Source organism: Aotus nancymaae, unplaced genomic scaffold, assembly GCF_030222135.1.
Source record: "Aotus nancymaae isolate 86718 unplaced genomic scaffold, 86718_ANA_hifiasm-v0.15.2.pri h1tg000029l, whole genome shotgun sequence".
In the NCBI taxonomy this organism is placed as follows: Eukaryota; Metazoa; Chordata; class Mammalia; order Primates; family Aotidae; genus Aotus; species Aotus nancymaae.
This window is the reverse complement of record NW_026988442.1, coordinates 63,183,973-63,191,718: the sequence shown is the minus strand read 5'-3', so window position 1 is coordinate 63,191,718 and position 7,746 is coordinate 63,183,973. Positions and strand designations below refer to the sequence as shown.

At 38.8% G+C, this 7,746-nt stretch overlaps 1 pseudogene; it reads right to left on the bottom strand.

The window, feature by feature from the left end:
- Window positions 1-6,825: 6,825 nt before the first annotated feature.
- On the bottom strand, window positions 6,826-6,976 carry LOC135277172 (U2 spliceosomal RNA; annotated as a pseudogene).
- Window positions 6,977-7,746: the final 770 nt, after the last annotated feature.

The window sequence follows — 7,746 nt, the reverse complement described above, 5'->3', positions numbered from 1 at the left end:
CACTACAACAATGCTCCTGCTCATTCCTCTTATCAAACAAGGACAATTTTGTAAGAGTTTCAATGGGATATCATTGGGCATCCACTTTACAGTCCTGATTTGGTTCTTTTGACTTCTTTTTCTTTTCTAATCAAAACATCCTTAAAGGTACCCATTTTTCTTCAGTTAATAATGTCAAAAAGACTGCATTGACATGGTTAAATTCCCAGGACCTTCAGTTCTTTGGGATGGACTAAATGACTGGTATCATCACTTACAAAAGTGTCTTGAATTTGATGAAGTTTATGTTGAGAAATAAAGTTTATTATTTTAAAAATCTTTTAATTACCATTTTTCTGCAGACTTTTTGAAGTCCTTTTGTATTTAAAATATAACTCAATCCCAACCCAAGAGAAATGAAAACATATGTCTATAAAACAACTTGTACTTGAATGTTTATAGCTGCTTTATTTATTACAGGCAAAAACTGAAAACAACTCAAATGTTTATCAGTTGGTGAAAGAATTAAATTGTGATGTGCTGCTACTCAGCATTAAAAATGAATGAACTATTAATATAACAACATGGATAAATCTTAAACACATTATGCTATGAGAAAAAGGCAGATACTGAAGAGTTTATTCTGTATGATTTTATTTATGTGATGTCCAAAGTAAACAAATCTTATCTATGTGATAGAAAACAAATCAATGGTTGTCTGAAGAGATGGGTGGGATTAACCAGAAAGAGGCATATGAAATGTTCTTGTGAATTGAAATGCTCTGTTTCTTGTTGTTGGTGATAGATACATAGGTTGTGAACTTGTCAAAATCCATCAGCCTATACAATTACACCTGTTCATTTATAAATTGTACATCAATAAGAAAGAGTATTTAGGGAAAATAAATACAATCTCGTACCAGAGATTTTCAGTGGTTGGGTACAAAGAATGGATATGGGAAGGTACTTGGCTGTCAAGTTCACTGCCAGCTGCTTCTGTCTGAATAATTGGAAGTGTCTGTGCCTGAAAGAAGGCGTGAAGTATATTTATATACTTCATATAAATATAAAATATAATTATATAACTTTATATATAGTGTAATGTTAATCAAGGATGCCCTCCTCAGAGGAGTATGATCTACTTTTTACTCATGTAGTCTTCTTGCCAGGTTAAAAAGCTTTCCATTCTCCAAGGTTTGTGCAAATAAAGTCTTTTGACAGGGTAAAACAATTCCATGTGGATTTTCAGCTTGTATTTTTACCAGACTAACCTCAAAACATGACATTATGATGTCTTGTCTTAACCTAGCCAGTACTCAGGAGCAAACCAAAAGGTTCCAGCTGTGTAAAGACTGGACAATCTGAGCATTGCTGAGGATGATGACTATAGTAGATTGAAGCTGTCAATAATGTTTAAATGCATAAGTGTATAATAATATTAAAATAGCAAGGACAACAAAAATAATTATAATTAGTTACCACTGGAGGACACTGGGGGAACTAAGCCATTCTTTTGAAAACTGATAAATAACAGGAAAGAGACCGGGTGTGGTGGCTCATGCCTGTAATCCCAGCACTTTGGGAGGCCAAGGTAGGCGTATCATGAGGTCAGGAGATCGAGACCATCCTGGCTAACATGGTGAAACTCCATTTTAAAAATACAAAAAATTAGCCAGGCATGGTGGCATGCACCTATAGTCCCAGCTACTCAGGAGGCTGAGGCAGGAGAATTGCTTGAACCTGGGAGGTGGAGGTTGCAGTGAGCCAAGATCGTGCCATTGCACTCCAGCCTGGGCAACAGACCAAGACTCTGTCTCAAAAAAGGAAACAAAAAAACAGGAAATAATTAAGTATTTATCCTGTCTTGCCTTTAACTGTATTGCTAGGTAAAACAATAGAAGTTAAGGAGTTTACACGTATTGAAGAATTCCAGCTATTTACATGAAGAAACAGTGGATTTTGAATATCACAATTTTAGATCTAGGCATTGAGCATGATAGGCCATTAGTATCATAAAAGGAAAGAGGCAAACATCATGTGCCTCCTAATGGAGGCACCTGCTAGCATCTATCAAGTATTCTTGCCAAAAATATCTAGCCTGAATCTGATCAAGCTTATAAATCTGACTACCAATACAGAGGACAGAGGCACTTATCAAATGACACCCATGGGATGCAATCAGCAAAATCTAGATTTTATAACTATAAGCAAATATGTGAAGTTTATGATGACCTTGTATTCATTAAATTAAGCTGTACAAGCTCCAAGTTTTAGCATATGGACATCATCTAGTACAATAGCACCATACAATCATTTATCATACATGGCACATGTAGGTCAAATCATTTCTCATCAACATTCTTTATTTTTTTATTTTTATTTTCTGAGACAGAGTTTCACTCTTGTTGCCCAGGATGGAGTGCAATGGCACTATCTCAGCTCACAGCAACCTCCGCCTCCTGGGTTCAAGCAATTCTCCTGCATCAGCCTTCTAAGTACCTGGGATTACAGGCATGGACCACCACACCCAGGTAATTTTGTATTTTCAGTAGAGATGGGGTTTCATCATATTGATCAAGCTGGTCTTGAACTCCTGACCTCAGGTGATCCACCCACCTCAGCCTCCCAAAATGCTGGGATTACAGGCATGAGCCACTGTGCCTGGCTTCTCATCAACATTCTTATCACCTCCAAATAAATTCCTTGACTACTAACCTTCAAGAAACCAACAACTGACTTGGAAAGTATCCCCTTCCTCACTCTAGTCTTATAAAACTTCCGGGTTTCTAGACTGAAATTATACCTAGCATCTGGCTCTTACTTCAGGGCTGTATTAATAACACAAATATCACCAACTTGTTCTCCTTAAATAAGACATCTTGATGGACTAGTGACTAGCTGCTTCATAATCACTCATGGATGATCTATATAACTGTAGAACAAACAATTTGTGTTTTATAACAAATGAATTATAAGAAAAAAAGACACGGATGGGAAATCTATGCATTAAGAGATGTTAAAGACATATTAACCAATTGCAATATGTAGACTTTATTTGAATCCTAATTCAAACAAGCTATAGGAAAAAAAATGATAATGACATGTATGACATAATTGGAATTCTGAGTATTTACTAGTTATTATTAATTGATTCTTAGGTGTGATACTGTATTTATATATGTAACAGGAGCCCTTCTATCTTTTTGAGATAGATATTAAAGGATTTATAGATGAAACGATATGATATCTGGGCTATGCTTCAAAATAATGTGGGAGGAGCAAATAGATGGGGATATAAATTTGGCCATGAGTTGGTACACATTCCTCATTTTTAAGCTGGTGAGGAGTACAGAAGGATTCATTATAATCATTGATCTACTCTTCTCTGTATTGGAAGCCTCCATAATTAGATATTTTAAAGAGAAGGAATGGGACAAAATTTAATAACAATATTACCCTGTTGGAGTATGAATGTTATGAATGCTGATTAATTCTCAACATTGATAGGAAAAAATGCTTCAATATCATTGTCAACATTTAAGTGTAACATCAGATAAATAAAAATAAAATATATAATTTTCAAGTAATTAGGAGAGGAAAAGATCTAAGATCTTTGAAATTCATTAAAAGGCAGAAGGGAAATACAGAAACAACACAATGGGAAAGTTTTCTTGTGCTTAGTTAATTCCAAGTGATTCCACTTGTGTAAAGGAGACCCTATTTGTTTATAAATGCATAGAAGAAAAAATGGAAGCTCAGACCCTTAGCTCCAAGGAGGTTGTTGGGATTTCAGTGGGAATAAAGGCAGACTCTCATCCTATTTTACCTACTTATATGATAGATAACTTTAGGTGTCAACTTGATTGAATTAAGGAATATCTAGATAGCTGGTAAAGCATTATTTTCCAGAGGAGACTGGTGTATTAGCTGGTGAGGGTGTTTCCAGAGGAGACTGGTGTATTAGTTGGTGAGGGTGTTTCCAGAGGAGACCGGTGTATTAGCTGGTGAGGGTGTTTCCAGAGGAGACCGGTGTATTAGCTGGTGAGGGTGTTTCCAGAGGAGACCGGTGTATTAGCTGGTGAGGGTGTTTCCAGAGGAGACCGGTGTATTAGCTGGTGAGGGTGTTTCCAGAGGAGACCGGTGTATTAGCTGGTGAGGGTGTTTCCAGAGGAGACCGGTGTATTAGCTGGTGAGGGTGTTTCCAGAGGAGACCGGTGTATTATCTGGTGAGGGTGTTTCCAGAGGAGACTGGTGTATTAGCTGGTGAGGGTGTTTCCAGAGGAGATTGGTGCATTAGTGGGTGGACTGAGTGGTGAAGATCCCTCTTAATGTGGGTTGGCACAATCCAGTTGAATAGGGTAATGGATACACCAAAAAGTCAAAAGAAAGGCAGATTTACTCTTCCTCCTGGAGCTGGGATACCCCTCTTCTCTTGGCCTCAGACATCAGAACTCCAGGTACTCCAGTCTTTGGACTCTGGAACTTGTACCAGCAGTCCTCCCCCTTCAGGTCCTTAGGCCTTTGGCCTCAGACTAAGAGTTATACCATCAACTTCCCTGGTTCCGAGTCCTTTGGACTTGGTCTGAGCCACACTACTGGCATCCCTGGGTTTCCAGCTTGCAGACAGCCTGTTGCAGGATTTCTCAGCCACCATAATCATATAAGCCAATTACCCTAATAAATGCCCCTTCATCTATGTAGGTATGTATTTATCAATCAATCCTCTATTCATCCATCCATTCTATTGTTTCTGTCTCTCTGGAGAACCATGAAGAATACAACTTGATATCACTTAAAATTTTTATATAAATGTATTAGCTTTGAAAACTTTATTAAAATACCACAAAAAGAGATTACAAATTTCAGTCATATGTAGGGACTGGTTGGCCTTGAATTTCAAAGTCAATTTTATGGAGAAGGGTCCATGTACCACTTTTTACCTCTACTCCAGTGATTCTATGGAAGTAAACCAGGAATCACACTGAAAGAAACCAAGTCGAGGAGTCACAGAAGTTGGCAAGGCTGATAAGAAGGGTTAGTGGAAATGAGAGAGCAGCAAAGCTGACTGCATGGTTATTGTGATAGGTGGAGAGAAGAATCTTAAGACTGTCTTTTCTGTCCCTCACCGTCTCCTATCTCAGACTGAAACTCTGTATAAGTGTTCAACAGATATTTATTGCAGACAAGGATAAATGAGCAACTGAGTAAATGTACACATGGGTGGGAATTGGAGAAACTGTAAGAGATCACATGTCCCAGAATAAGAATAGGAAAGGCATTGTTGAAATGTAGTAGAGGTGAGGATATTAGAGCACAACAGACTGACATGATTTTAAAATCACTGATAGAACACAACAGGTGTCAGCATAATGGCAGGAAGCTTCCATTTCGCCATCTGTAAAATGAAGACAATAATAGTATCTATGTCATGGGCCTTTATATATGATACAATAACATGTATATATATGATCATATATACTACTTAACAGTGTGGTTGGTACTCAATACCTGTATCATTTACATTGTTATTATTATACTTGGCATTATTATTTTTATTATTAGTAAAATGTTATACTGAATTTCCGGGCCCTCAGTAAATGTGCAGAAAGTCTGTAGATAGTGACAGTTGAGGCAAGAAGAAATCATATAGCTGGATGACAGCAGCTAAGGGTAAGGGTTTTTAAATAAAGCCTTTAGATAGTGAGAATCTGGGAGTCACAGGCAGAGCCAACAAAAGGCCAACTGCCAATGATCTCCCAACCCTAAGAAACTTGTCATGGAGAAATGACCCTTCAGAACATTCAGGGCAAAGCCAGACACTGGTTAGGGTATTGACATGGAGTCAGTGCTTTGAAAAAACACAGACATGGTTTTCTTCATCCTGTCCTTCCTTATCACCAAGTCTTGATTCTCAGTGACACAAGCAATAAAAATTCTTCTAACTTTGGATCATTCTTCCAATGATTGAACTTATTAAGACTATGGCAGATTTGTGCATGCCTATGATTTGGAGTTTGAGGCTCAGCCCCTTAACTGGCGGATTTGATGTCCTCTTGAGAAAGATTCATGAAATGTTGTGATGGTTACTTTTGTGTGTCAATTTGATTGTGTCATGGGGTGCACAGATATTTAGTCAAACATTATTCTAGGTTTTTCTGTGAGGGTATTTTTTGGATGAGATTGACATTGATTGATTGATTGATTGATTGAGACATCACCCAGGCTGGAGTGCAGTGGTGTGATCTTGGCTCACTGCAATCTCTGCCTCTGGGTTTCAAGTAATTCTCCTGCCTCATCCTCCCGAGTAGCTGGAATTACAGGTATTTGCCACCACATCCGGCTAATTGTTTTAAAAATTTTTAGTAGAGATGGGGTTTCATCATGTTGGCCAAGCTGATCTCAAACTCCTGAATTCAGGTGATCCGCCCACCTTGGCCTCCCAAAATGCTGGGATCACCACGCATGAGCCAGTGTACCTGGCCCGGGATTAATTTTTAAATCGGTAGACTGAGTAAAACAGACTGCCCTCTTTAATGTGGATGGGACTCATCCAATCAGTTGGTGGCCTGAATAGAATGAAAAGACTGACCCTTCCCTTTGTGAGAGGGAGTTTTTCCTGTCTTCAGATTCAAACTGAAACATTGGCTCTTCTTGGATTTTGAGCCTTGCTGCCCTTCGGGAACTATACCATCAGCTCTCCTGGTTCTCAGGTCTTTGAACTCAGGCTGGGCCTACATCATCAGCCCTTCTGGGTCTCTAGCTTGTTGACTCACCCTGCAGATCTTGGGACTTTCTAGCCTCTATAGTTATGTAAGCCAATTCTTTTTTTAATTCCTTGAAGGAGGAGGAAGTTGCATCATTCCTGGAGGTACTGCAATACCAAGTCAATGGACGGAGTGGAGAGAACAAGCTCCCTGCTCCAAAAATTTATTTAATATATTGTCTTCGAATAGAGGACACATCAGATATTAAACTGATAAGAATAGTGATATGGTTTGGCTGTGTCCCCGTCCAAATCTTATCTTGAATTATAGCTTCCATAATTTCCACATGTTGTGAGAGGGACCTGGTGGGAGGTAATTGAATCATGGAGGGCAGGTCTTTCTCATGCTGTTCTCATGATAGTGGGTAAGTCTCATGAGATCTGATGGTTTTATAAAGGGACATTCGTACACAAGCTTGCTTGCCTGCGACCATGTAAGACGTGACTTTGTTCCTCCTTTGCCTTCCACCATGATTGTGACGCCTCTCCAGCCCATGTGGAACTGTGAGTCAATTAAACCTCTTGCCTTTATAAATTACCCACTCTCAGGTATGTCTTTATTAGCAGCATGAGAACAGACCAATACAAATAAATACTCAATCCCAGGCGAAAGGCCAAGAAGTGATGCTAAGACTTTATAATAAATCACTCCCCACCCCAATTCTGTTGGGGCTTATTTTTCTGGAGAACTCTGACTAATACAGATTTTGGTACCAAGAAGTAAGATGCTGCTGTGACAAGTACCTAAATATGTACATTGGCTTTGGAACTGGGTGATAGGTGATGGGCAGAAGTTGGAAGAGATTTGAGGTGCATGCTATAAAAAGCCTAGATTGCCTTGAAGGAACTGTTGGTAGAAATATGAATGTTAGTGGTGATTCTAGTGAGGTCTGAGAGGCAAAGAAGGAGCGCATTATTGGAAACTAGCTGAAAGGTCATCTTTGTTAAAAAGTGGCAAAAAAATCTTTGCTGAATTGTGTTCTAGAAGGTACCACTTGTGAGTA